Source organism: Solanum pennellii, chromosome 9, assembly GCF_001406875.1.
Source record: "Solanum pennellii chromosome 9, SPENNV200".
Classification (NCBI taxonomy): Eukaryota; Viridiplantae; Streptophyta; class Magnoliopsida; order Solanales; family Solanaceae; genus Solanum; species Solanum pennellii.
This window is the reverse complement of record NC_028645.1, coordinates 50,640,631-50,655,029: the sequence shown is the minus strand read 5'-3', so window position 1 is coordinate 50,655,029 and position 14,399 is coordinate 50,640,631.

The following is a 14,399-nucleotide window of genomic DNA, read 5'->3' as shown; positions in this document are numbered from 1 at the left end:
TTCTGGAACGAGACACCTGCGACGGTCCGTCGTGGGTTCCGTCGACTCACACAGTTTTTCCAGAAATAAAATCTGCAACTCAAAACGACTAAACAGGTCGTTACAAAAAGTTGAAGTCTTTCCTTCAAAGAAATATAAGGGAACTAAGTATTTCTCGAAGAGGTTTTTCAAGAGTCAAGTTTCAAGCTAAGTAAAGAGTAAAGAGTTAAGTTGAAGTTCTTTTCTTCAAAAGTACAGGAGGACTAAGTATCCCAAAAGGGATTTTGAAATGTTTTCACATTTAAAAAAATAAGGAAGATAAGTTTTCCAAAGACCCTTCAGGCTAGTTTTCAGAAAAGAGTTGTAGCTATATAAAATGAAGCAAGCAGTGAAACTATGATTTCCAAGAGAGTTTTTAAAGATTAGTTTTGAGCGCTAATCTTAAACCACAAAATCAGTTTGTTTCAAAAACATAAGAACTAGTATATTTTTGGGACTAGTATTAAGCATCGACGAGAGGTTTTATGTTTCAAATTAACTAAAATCTCCATGAAAACCATGTAACCAATATGGGTAGAAAAGGGTCATACTTTTAGACGAATACTTTTCACAGTTTACTAGTGGATCCATTAGGATGTTGAGGTCCTATACACTGGCAGGTTTCGGATGGTCCTTTGCAGCGTGAGGTAAAACATTGTATCATCACTATAATTATTAAGTGATGATTGTCGATTAGAGAAACTCCCAGAGCAGTAGTTGCATGGTTACTCAAAAGATTCTGCTTAGTATGAATGGGGGTATGGGACTTCATTCATTCATTTCACGAGTAGACTTTGAGAGGAAGCATTATATATTTTCTTTATTAGTAAGATTATGAGTTCATCATATTATTTAGTATTTTACGTACATTTTAGACTTAATGGTATCTTTGCATACACAGAGTTGAAAACCATATTTTAAACATCTTTTATTTATAATACACATGTCTTTAAACTACTACATAATGAAATAAGTAGTTATAATGGGTTAGTTATTCATGAGTTGAGCAGCGTCAAGATAAGTGTTCTTTCTTAATCCTTTTCAAGCCTATATTGTTTTAGCATTCCAACTCGCATACTCGTACATTCAATATACTGATGTCAGTTGGCCTACATCGTATAATGATGTAGACACCGATAACTAGGATCGACATTCCAGTGCACCGTTAATCCAGTAAGCTGCTCAGAGTTACTTGGTAAGCCTACCTTCATTCGGAGGACATCTTTACCTCTCAGTTATTTTCTTTTAGTTTTCAGCAGTTAGGATTATTGGTGGTCCTTTCCTAACATCCATCATTAATTTAGAGGCTTTATAGCCAGAGAGAGTTAGTTTCTTTAGTCTTTTCATATCCAGTATAAATTATAAGACATTTCATGACTCGAAAGTACCCCCTAGAAGATGGGAAAACCCTTAGATTGGAACAATAGTGTACTTGAAACTTCGGATATCACGACCGTAATATAGACCCCAGACAAGACTGGCGTCATTGACCTCTCAGAGGTCGCAGACAAGCCTATATACGTCATTCTTACTTCATCTAGGTTAATTTTAGCTGAAAATTTGAAACTTTTTGTTTCCTAACATACTTACTAAACATTCTATTACATATATAATTGTTCACCATCTACCATCTAACATTAATATCATCAAATGAAAGAAGCAGTTTATTATAACGATAAAGATGTAGTTGCCAAAATGGCACCAATACAATGTCTGAAAAAAACGGGGAAGAAACGCTAGTGGAACATACTCCACTATCTCAATCCTACAACTAAGCTAGAATGTAAATGGGCAAGCATGCTCGAAAGCATGAGGGCCTACCAAGTCCGGATGAATGCTCGACATCCGGATAAATGCAACGTTGATCCTGTAGCTCTAGCGTCCACCTGTGCTTGCACCTAAAAGTGTAGAGTTATATAGGGTTAGTAAAAACTTGTACTAAGTATGGGTATATGCAAGCACACACCAAGGACATGCATGAGTAAGAATAGCTCTTTCCTAGCAACATGATTATAGCAGGTCAAGTTAGTGGACTTGCCAAATTGAGATTAGGAAAGTGAGTGAACTTTCCAAATTTGGATTAGGAAAGTTTATGAGCTTTCCAAATTTGGATTATGAAAGTTATGCCATGAGAGTAATATGCACCATCATACTTAACATTTTGCACACAACACACAACAGCGTACACATAGCATATATCATAATTCATATAACACATAACGTTGTTCACATCATTTCTTCGTATGCCACGAGACCTTGGAATCATGGACTTGACATTAAGACTTCCCAAAATGAGGGCTCAACATATGGGACCTCAACTAGGGAGTCTGCATTAGCAAACACAGAGTCTGCTTCGTTCATTCATACGTACTTTATTTCATTTCATTCATGGGCCAGTGTAAACACCACCTATACCTAGGATGTAGTTTAAGACTTTTATCGGGTTCGTTGTGCAATGACCAAGAATGACCTAATGTCATTACTTGAGTCTAACTAACCTCTTGATTATCCTATCCTAACACCTTTGGTATCATTCGTTTAATTATGTGCACATTTGAGGCTGACCTCATTCATTCATTGGGAACTTTAACTTTAACTGACATAGATCATGTGAGCATCATGAAATCCAGTGTCTCCCCCACACCGAAAAGAGGTGGAATCACCGGCCAATTTATACTCATTTAAAATTCCAGATTTGTTCATCAATGTTTAGCCGAAACTAACTTTTAATTTACTGGAAATTTTGTCACATTTTTCAGCTCACTTCCTTCAACATTTACACGTGAATTCATAGGGTAATTCGTAGATCATTTAATACGTTCTTAGGTGCATTTTTCATGGATTTGTTTAGCCAAGAGATTATCACTCAAATCAGCCACATTTCAACTCATATGAACATCACAAATTGCATAATCATTTGTACATGAAATACAACCACAACATCATATTTTTAAAGCCTTAACCCGAGGCACATAGATACGGTTCACATTGCACACACGCGTAAACATAATTTCGGAAAAACATCAACATAAGTCACATAATTGCCAACATACATATAAACACATAATCATCACAAAAACACGTTTCATCCCTACTTTTCTACCAGCAAACATAACCAACCTATGATTCAATGGGAGCTAGTAATAGGGACATGCAACGGGGAACAACCCTAGTTTTCGGAATAGATTTGTCTGAACCTTAGGGGGTATCTTGGGAAAAGGAACAAGAGAGAAGAGAACCCATACATTTTTGACGTTCAACCTCGACTTTCTTCCCATAAAATTCACCCAAGAACACGTCTAAGACTCCTCAATATCAACTCCACTCGAATGACAACCTCCCTTAGCCTAGTGAACGATTAACGTTTGTTTTCTTGTGATTTCATGTGAGTTCTTCAAGGGTGAATAAATTGGTTTATTTTTCTTCTTTTGTTTCTTATTTTGGAAGAGAAAAAACGTGAGAAAGAGTAAGAGAAATTGAGCGTGAGAGTGGAGAGATAAACGTGAGAGAGTGGGAGTTGTTGGAGGCTTAAGAGTCTAGTTTTAGGAATTAGTCAATAAGGTTTTGTTTATTTAATAAAAATCTGATTTTTAGTTTATTTTAAATCAGATAATGACTAATAATTATTAATTAACTACATTAATTCAATACCTTAAATAAAAATCACTTTAATTCATTGCTTTCACCTAGGTTCGATCCCGGGTGGAGCAAGACTTCACTTCAAGAGCCCTATTTCGGACCCCTCTCCCCAAAATAACCCTCCACCTTATTAATTAAATAATTAATTGTATATTTAGGGTAAATATGATACTATCCATATCCTAGAAAAGACCATTTTACCCCTAGACACTCCAAACCTAAGATTTTCCCTTTTAAGCTTGGTAAAGACTCCTTCAAGTAAATGTTCGTATTCGAGAGCCCTACATGGTTGGACCCAACTGTTCCATGCTCAACTAACTCCCAAAATTAGTTGGCTTGGCTGTAGCAAGGGTTCCGAAGTCTGGTTCTACGCTCATCAATTCGTGTGAACCCTGGTCTATTCATAGGCATTCTTGACATATTAAACATTTCTTGTCTTATCCATTTTAAGGGTTGTTACATCGGAGGTCTTGTACTAGACTTTTAGCTATAATTCATTGCATAAGACATGAAAAGTAGTGAGGGATTAAAACTATTCACGACATTAATAAAATAAAAGAAATATCTTTCATTAATACTAATGAATAGTCTCATCGTCACAAGCCAACTTAAAGACACAACTTAATTATCTTAGGGACGCGACCCTTTACTTTGAAAGAAAATACATAATATGTCTTATATAAGTCTTAAAGTAGAACTAGAGAAATAAAGACTATGTTATCGAATATAGGAGGACATACTTAGTCTTGAAAGATTTGATTCCCAAGCTTGCCTTCTAATCTTTAACTTGCTTCTAACTATACTTTTAGAGTATAGAGGAGTATGGGGTTAGTACAAACATTCTATTAAGTATAGCATTATGCAAAAACATGCATAAGAGGACATTTTAGTAGAAATAAGGTTTCATGCAATTTAAGTAAAACCTTCATGCATATAGAAGTAAAATAGCATATACATCATCATTTAACGCATAGAATATGACTACCATAATTTTAGCAGCAAAGCCACATTACAGTGAACTTCAAGACAACATTACAGTGAACTCATTTCATTTTCAGTTTCCCTAACCAAGGTTATCCTAACACTCACTAACGTAAGACATGAAGAAACCGCCCATACAATCCCTTTGATGCACACCTAAGTGATCCTTAACACTGCCCATTATAGGCATACTTCGCACGGGTAATAAGTCCACACATTACACCAAGACATTAAAAAACACAAACTTACATTTAAGAACTTTACGTAAGTGACATTCTCCAAGTGGACTTGCAAGTCACACAAATTGCAATGCGGAAGTAGCATCTCATACTACTACTCCCACAATGTGGTCCTTGAGGATTCCATGGACTCAGGCACACCACATTCAAACTTTCATAAACTTCATAATACAAGAAATGACTTTAACATACTTTCTTGATATTAGACATTAAATTACGTAACTCGTTTACTTCACACATAAAAACACATCAAGACTCCCCTTTTAAGTGCCTAGTCATGTAATTGAAAGATAGCGTCCCATACCGCCACCATCCTTAAGTAGTATACTCTTTATAAGACTTAGTTCATTACATTCTTTATGAGGGAAAGTCTTTAACCGACATACACCACGAGAGGTAGACATGGAATATCGATATTAATCCCTATCGGATGAGGGATTCCCACTTGCCTAGAGTAGGGTTATTCTCTTAGCCTTTACATGGAATCTCAATTAGCTACACCTATGAGGGCGCATAGTAAGGGATAAAGATATTGCTTCTAAGTAACTCATTCTCTACTAATGAGGAATACTCATCTGAAGAGGTACATTAGATACAACATCTCAACTCACGAAGTATAACCACCCCTTCTTTATATCCTCTCGATGCTAAGCATAACTCCCCCACAATGTCTTAGACATTCATTACTAAAGGTCAAGGGATAACTATTGGACACCACATCTCAACTCATGAAGAGTTTCCATCCTCTAACCTATCTTAGAAAGATCTTTGGAATGCTGAGGTTTCTACTAAACACTTCGTGTCAACTCACAAATAGTGTTTACCCCAAAACTCCCCTTTTCATTAATTTAGTCATTTAGGAAGAGTAGGTAATGGTCTAGACACTTCATCTCTACTCACGAAGAGTTTCCACCCTACAATCCCCCATTCACATTCATTCATTTCAAGTGTATGTATGTGAGTGTGTACATGTGAGAACACCTTTCACATAATCACCATTTTCATACATTGACTTCTAATAATGCTTAAATTTTCATTCATCACATTTCATATACTAGCATGCTTCAAATATACACATTCTCCTTTTAGACATATTATACACAAACTATGCAATTCGAGCTTCATAAAGCATATCAACATGAACTTCATCATCACTTTAATTCACATATAAAGCCTTCATGGACATACTCACAATACACATATAAATACATATGCTTATGCGTCAAGTAAACACCGCCACCAAAGGTGGACCATACCACTCAAAAACATTTCAATGGAAGACTATATAAGATAGAGAAACTTGCACTTCATCCAAGCTTTCACCACCTTTCATCAATATTTCATCAAGGCAACATAATATAGCACGTATAGACAGTATCTAACCCAAAATACATCAAAGGAAACTCAACTCTAACATTATCTAGCTTAAAGCATTAAACCCGCTTCATAAGTCAAAAGTTGATAATACGCATAAACATGATCTCTTTGAAGTTTTAACATAAAAATAATCAACTAAAACTAAAAACAACTTATCTTAACCATCAAAACGTTTTGATACAAAGACCACTTAGAGTCAAAGATTATAGAAGTTAGAGTTTGAAAACCCTTTTTGAAATATCTTTGAAGTGACTTCTTGAATGAAATAAATTTTAAGATGAACTACCATACCTCAATATGAAGACCAACGAGATTTCATGAAGAAAACGTCCAAAACCTTCAACCCTAGCTCAACCTTGAGTTCCAGCTTCAATGGAATTTGGGTGAGCTTTTGGGAGAGAAGAACCTTTCGGGAGTTATGAAATTTTGATTTCCAATTGAGGGTTTGGGGTTTTTGGTTGGGGAATGGGTGTATAATGACTTAAAATCAATGTACAACACCACCCACTAAAAACCCAAAACACCGCTACATTAACCTTTTAGACAAGTCAAACTTCACTTAAATTTCAGAATTATCGTCGAGAAAAAAGTCCGCGACGCGGAGCTGCTCCCGTAAGATTTTTCAAATTAAATTTTGAGGAAAGGGAGTCAGAGACGTGTCCCCGTCGCAGAAAATTTTTTTTGCCTATGTTGGACCAAGTCCTCTTGTTTCACTTAAATGCAAAATTATTGCTGCCTTGGGCAACTTTCATTGCCAAATGAGGGGTCTCTTCGTGGATACCTTGGGGGATCCTTGGGGGGTCGAACTTGCACATTTCGATCCTATATACTTAATTTTACCTTTTTAAAGTGTTTTTAAAAGTTTAAGACTCCATAAAACACATAAAAACACATACAAGCTACAAGGACACACTAACACACACACGGCTAGTTTCCGAACGTCTTTGTCGTTCCTTGATGTTTGACTTCCAAACTTTACCAACTGACACCTAATGCTAAAATACATCATTTTAAGTCATTACTAACTTATGAAACACATGTGAAGATCTATTTAAACCTAGTTCATTTTAGGGGCGTTACAAGACATGAGTTGGCATTTTGGCAAAGTATTATTTAAAAGTAATTTCTTAAGTTATTTCTTGATTTAAGTGTTATGCTGAGTTAATGAAGCTTGGGAAAGGGTTCTGTCAAGACCAGCAATGGTCATTGGGTGACAACCATGTCCAGGGTGTAGGCTCGGGGCGTGACAAACTTTGTATGAGAGCACAGAGTTCAAGAGTCCTAGGGAGGCTATGAACCTGTGTTTGTAAAGTCTTATTCATCAGTGTGAAGCGCGCCACATCTATGATTAGGAGGCTATAACATTTAGGAAATTTCATACTCATTTCGTGCCTTAGAGTTTTATCTCTAAAAAATCTCCTTCTAATTCGTGCCTGTGGATGTTTTCAGAGAATCATGCCTTCACGAAAAGCAGTCAAAGATCGTTAAGATAGAAGGATTGTTGAGAAACAAGAGTTTCCAAATGCACCTGAAGTGCAACCTGAAGGAGAAATTACCCATGTTGAATTCTATGAGACTATCAAGATGTTATGTCAAGTTTCGACTCATCAAGTTTGACAGAGAGGTAATCGACAAAAAGTGGTTCATACCTCAAGGATTTAGGAGTTTTTAGCGATGAATCCACCAAGCTTCACAGATTCAAGTGTAACAGAGGATCCAAAGAACTTTGTTGAAGTACTTCAATTTTTTTTTGGATATATTGCATTTATTTGATACTGAGAGGGTAGAACAAGTTGCATACCAACAAAAGGGTATCGCTAGAGTCTGGTTTGACCTATGGAAAAGGAATAGGGTTGAGGATGCACCAATAGTGAGTTGGGTTTTGTTTGTGAATGCTTTCATGGGACGTTTCATTCACCGTGAGTTATGAGAGGCAAATATTAGAGAGTTTCTAACCGTTACTCCGGAGTCTATGAGTGTTCATGAGTACAGTCTGAAGTTTTCAGAACTCTCCCACTATGCTTTGGAGATTGTTGTTGAGATGAAGAGCAAGATTAATTTATTTGTTGTTGGATTGTATCGTTAGCCAAGCAAGGAAGGCAAAGTAGCAATGTTGATAGGGGATATTGACATAGCAAGGCTAATGATCCATGTGCAACAAGTTCAGGAGGATAAGCTTAAGGATAGAGAATGGTTTAAGAATAAGAGAGCTAAGACATCAGGCAACGAGTTCAGGCAGCAAAAAAGTAGTATGAATTCTTCTTTCGAACAGAAACAGAAGGGACCTACTCCACCACTTTCTAGTGTCCTTACACCCAGAAACAAGGGTGAGCATCATTGTCGGATTTCACAACCATACAGTGCTAGACGCGCCAAGTGTAAGGATAATGTGACACAAGGAGTTAACTTGGCTCATATATGTGCTAGGTGTGGTAGAACCCACCCAGAAGAGTGTCTTCAGGGCCATACATGTTGCTTAAGTGTGGACAAGAGGGTCATTTCATGAAAGAGTGTCCAAAGAACATGCAAGGAAATGATACTGGTAGAAGAACAAACCCACTAAATGTTATCAAAAATTGCCAGGAGCAAGAGGATTAGCCAAATGTCAGCAATGGTATGATTCATGTCTTTGAATTTACTATTTATGCTTTTCTAGACCCAAGAGCGAGTTATCTTTTATATGTCGCTATGAATTTTTATTTTATTCTTGATAAACTTAGTGAACCATTTTGTATTTCTACGCCTATTGGTGATTCTATTCTATCCTGCAAATTCTATTGTGATTGTACCATTTAGCTTCAATCATAAGAGTACCATGGATGACTTATTTTAGTTAAACATGGTAGAGTTTTATGTCATTGTAGGTATGGAATGGTTTCATGCCTATTATGCATCAATAGATATCAGTACTCGAGTAGTGAAGTTCCATATTCCAACGAACCATTATAGAGTGGAGAAGCAGTTTTGCAGTGGCGATGGGTCGTTCCATTCCATATCTTAAAGTAAAGAAGTTAATTCCCAGGGATGTGTCTATCACATAGTATGTGTTAATGACTCAAGTGTTGAGATGCCTCTCATTCAGTTAGTTCCTATAATAAAAGATTTTCCAAAATTACCCAATGATCTACTCGGAGTCCCTCCTGAGAGAGAAATAGACATCGGCATAGACATCATTCCAGATACTCGTCCTATATCTATTCCATCATATAGAAACGTACCAGTACACTTGAAAGAGTAGTTCAAGGATTTTACAGAGAAGGATTTAATTCAACCAAATTAACTTTAGAAGACAACTAAATTTCAATGGTTTGAAGTATGTGAGAAAAGTTTTAGGAAATTGAAAAAGAAGTTGACTTCTACCCCGTTTTGACTTTACCAGAAAGTACTCAAGTAACTATGGTGTATTGTGATGCATCTAGAGTTGGTTTGGGTTGTGTGTTAATAAATAATGGAAAAGTTATAGCTTACGCCTCAAAAAAGTAGAAAGTTCATGAGAAAAATTACCCAACCCATGACTTAGAGTTGGTTGTTGTCGTATTTTCTTTGAAAGATGACACCATTATCTTTATGGTGTTCATGTGAGAGTGTTCACCGCTGTCAAGAATTTTCAGCATGTGTTTAATTAGTAAGAGCTTAATATCAGGCAAAGAAGATTGTCTATGGGTAGTGCCACCAATTTTGAGGAAGATAAGGAGTCAGCAAAGGAGGTGCGTAGACTTGCACGACTAGGAGTTTGAATAATGAATCACACATAAGGAGAAATGGTGGTGATGAATGTGTCTGAATCATCATTAGTGTCAAAATTAAAAAGCAAGCAAGACCAATACCCTATCTGACTTAAATTAAAGGCAAGTGTTCATATGAAAAAAGTGATGGTTTTTTAAAAAGGGGGAGATGGTGTATTGAAATATCAAGGTAGGTTGTGTGTACCAATGATTACATTAAGGTTTCACTCATGAAGGGTGTTATGAGATTTGGTAAGAAGGGAAATCAGTTTTTAGAGAAGCTACATGAGAATCTAAAGAGGATAGGAAGAAGAGATACCCACATCTATTTGAATCCAGACAAGTTCCAAATTAAGGCACTAATCCTTTTCTTTGCATCAATATTAAGTTGTCATGTTTTTTATGTTGTTTGGTGTTGAATCTGAATGTAAGATGTTACACCATAAGCTTAGTAAGAAGTAATCTAATTCGAGGACAAATGTTCCCAAGTGAGAGATATTGTAACATGTCGCAGTTTAAAATATCGTGGGCAAATATTAGAAGTTAAATTAGTCAAATTTTAGAAATAATTAAAATCTTGAAATTTTCTTAAGTTAGGAAAAAGTGAGTTTTTGTTCAAACAGCCATAACTCCTAGTTCAAGATGACTAGGTGTAGATCTATATATGTATAAAAAGCCCCTGGAACAATATTTCCAACACCGCCGAGTTTATGAAATTTTGGTTGGGCTGTTGGATTAGATAATTTGGTCTTTTACCCAATTAATTAATTACGTTTTGGGTAGTATTATCAAAGGTCAAAATTGTACTTGTTCAGTTTTATACTTTTTGAGAAATGCTAGTGTTTTGGAGAAAGAACGCAAGAGAGGAAGAAAGGAAAACGGGAGCCATGATCGTTGAGTTCGTCAAGAATAACTTGTGGATTTCATCGTGGGTGATCCCTAAAAAGGTATAGGAGATCTTTCTGTGTAGGGTTATTTCACCCACACACCAATTTGTTTGATTCAGTGAAGTATGAATAGATTGAATGATGAACATTGATGTTCTTGAAAAACAGTGGTTAAATTCTTGATGGTTGAAGTTGTATTATGTTTTGGTTGATTGGGTTAGTGTTTCGAGGTTGTTTTTCGGGTGTTATATATTGGGTGTTGAAGTTATTAGTTACCCTAAGTGAATGGGGGTGAGATCCATGGAAGTTTAGAAGGTTTAGAGATGAATAACGGAGAAGAAAAGTCAAAACGAGCGACCATAGGGCCTTGGGGCGCCACGCCTCCTATAGCTCCACAGGACAGTCTCTGTCCATAGAGCCTTGGGGATGCGTGCCAGCCAGAGAACCCCAAGTTGGCCACTGAAATTTGGGGCCTGGCGCCTCACGCCTCTCAGAACACCAAGGATGCCAGTTCACCCCATTCATTCCCCTCTTTTCATACTAGATCATAAGTGATTTACCCACATTTCCTAGTTTATTTCAACACTCTAAGGTACGTCTAAATATCATGAAATCATCCATAATCATGAGATCATGTACCTTGAATTCATGATCCAATTCAAGAAAAGTTAAGATCAAAGTCAAAGAAGTTAAGAGTCAAGTATACTAGTTAAGAAGCAAGTCAAAGCAAGTTTTTAAAAGTTTCCAATAAGTCTTTAACAAAAATGTTAACTTCGTTTTAAGGCTGAAGTTTTGAGTTAAAGGAAGAGTAAATATTGAAGTCTTTCCTTCAAAGAAATATAAGGGAACTAATTATTTCTCGAAGAGGTTTTTCAAGACTCAAGTTTCAAGCTAAGTAAAGAGTAAAGAGTTAAGTTGAAGTTGTTTTCTTCAAAAGTAGAGGAGGACAAAGTATCCACAAAGGGATTTTTAAATGTTTTCACATTTAAACAAGTAAAGAAGCTAAGTTTTCCAAAGACCCTTCAGGCTAGTATTCATAAAAGAGCTATAGCTTTATAAAATGAAGCAAGCAGGGAAATTATGATTTCCAAGAGAGTATTTAAAGCAAAGTTTTGATCACTAATCTCAAACACAGAAGCAGTATGTTTCAAAAACATAAGAGCAAGTATATTTTTTGGAGTAGTATTGAGCACCGATGTAGGAATGCGAGTTTCAAATTAACTCAAGTCTCCATGCAAACCATGTAGTCATTATGGGTAGAAACGGGTCATACTTTTTGGATGAATCCTTTTCACAATTTACTAGTGGATCCACTAGGCAGTTCAGGTCCTATACTCTGGCAGGTTTAGGATGGTCCTTGACAGCATAAGGTAATACGTTGTATCATCACTATAATTACTAAGTGATGGTTGTAGGTTAGAGAAACTCTCATAGCTGTAGGTTCATGGTTTCTCAAGAGATTCTTCTTAGTATGAATGGGGGTATGGGACTTCATTCATGCATTGCACGAGTAGACTTTGAGAAAAAGCATGATATCTTTTCTTTATAATTAAGATTATGAGTTAGATCATATTATTTAGTATTTTTACGTATATTTTAAAGTTAATAGTATCTTTGCATATACAGAGTTGAAAACCATGTTTTAAACAACTATTCTTTATATTGAACCAGTCTTTAATGCTATATAATGAAATGAGTAGTTATTTTCAAGCTTATGTTGTTTTAACATTCCAACCTGCATACTCGTTCATTCAATGTACTGATGTCAATTGTCATGTTTCATATTATGATGCAGACACAGGTAACGAGGATCGACATTCTAGCGCACTATTGATCCAGTAAGCAACTCAGAGTAGGTTGGTGAGCCACACTTCATTCAGGAGGACATCTCTAACTTTTACTTGTTTTCTTTCAGTTTTTCAGTTGTTAGGATGATTGGTGGTTCTGTACCGACATCCATATTTAATTTAGAGTCTTCATAAACATATAGAGCTAGTTTCTTTAGTCTTTTCATATCTCTTGTAAATTTTAAGACTTGAGTTGCCATTTTGGCTGAATATTATATTAAATTTATTTCTTGAGTTATTTCTTGGGTTAAGTCTTCCGGCAGAGTTAACTAAGTCAGGCCAAGGATTCACTTAAGACCAACAATGGTCATTGGGTGCCGGCTACATCCAGGGTGTAGGCTCAGGGCGTGACACTTAAAGGATTTAACGACCTGAACTTGCTAAAGAATTTGAAGACCTCAACTTGCGGACTTGAAGAATTTGAAGACTTCAACTTGCAGAGTTGATGAATTTAAGAATAAAACTTGCAGACTTAAAGAATTGGAAGACTTCAACTTGCAGATTTAAAGAATTTGAGGACTTTAACTTTAGACTTTTAAAGTATTTGAAGGCTTAAACTGGAAGACTTAAAGAATTTGAAAACTTTAACTTGCAGAATTAAAGGATTTGAGGACTTCAACCTGCATAATTTTAAAGGATTTGAAGACTTAAACCTGTAGACTTAACGAATTTGAAGAATCCAACTTGCAGACTTGAAGAATTTGAAGACTTCAATTTGCATACTTGGAGAATTTGAAGACTTCAACTTGGAGATTTGAAGAATATAAAAGACTCCAACTTGCAGACTTAAAGATTTCAACTCGGAGACTTGAAGGATTTGAAGACTTCAACTTGCGAACTTAAAGAATATGAAGACTTCAACTTGCAAACTTAATGAATTTTAAGACATCAATTTGCAAAAATAATTTAAAGACTTCAACTAGCAGATTTAAAGAATCTGAAGACTTGAAGAACTTGAAGACTTCAACTTGGAGACTTAAAGAATTTGAAGACCTTCTGTCACATCCGGGTTTACCCCCTAGATGTAACCGTCATCGTCATCCTTTTCAAGGACTAAGACTAGCCTCTTATTCTCATGTCATTACATTCATAGGTTGAAAAATGCGAAAAAATTTAAAACTTTCAACTTCACTACTTGGAGGTTTTCATAGACCTCTACATACACATAATATATATTCATACCGAGTATACATAGACCCTTCGTATAGGATGGTTACATAGCCTTATACTTTTATTGCACATACAAATATATAAAATATAGAATTAGTCGCAACGATTGTCTCATCCCATACCATCTAAACGAATATCACAATATGGACATAACCCTTACATCATTTCAACACAACCATGTATAGGTTATACGAAAGTACAATATTCAATTAAAAAGAAAAGGAATGATAGAGTCAATAACCTCATAAAAAATCCAATGCTAGAGGATGGATTGCCCTCGAAAGATGAGGACCTACCCCACTTGGATGAAAGGAAGAATCCAAGCCTTCAACAATGTCGCCTTCCAAACTCTTCAACGACTCGAACCTAAAATGTTTCGGGAAAAGGGAAGAAAATGGGGTTAGTAATCCACATGTACTAAGTATGAGATCTTATGCACATACACAAGCAAAACATGTTAAAAGGGACTTTTTGTCAAAACATGCCATTTTTACCCCTTTAGGGACTTAATGCAAT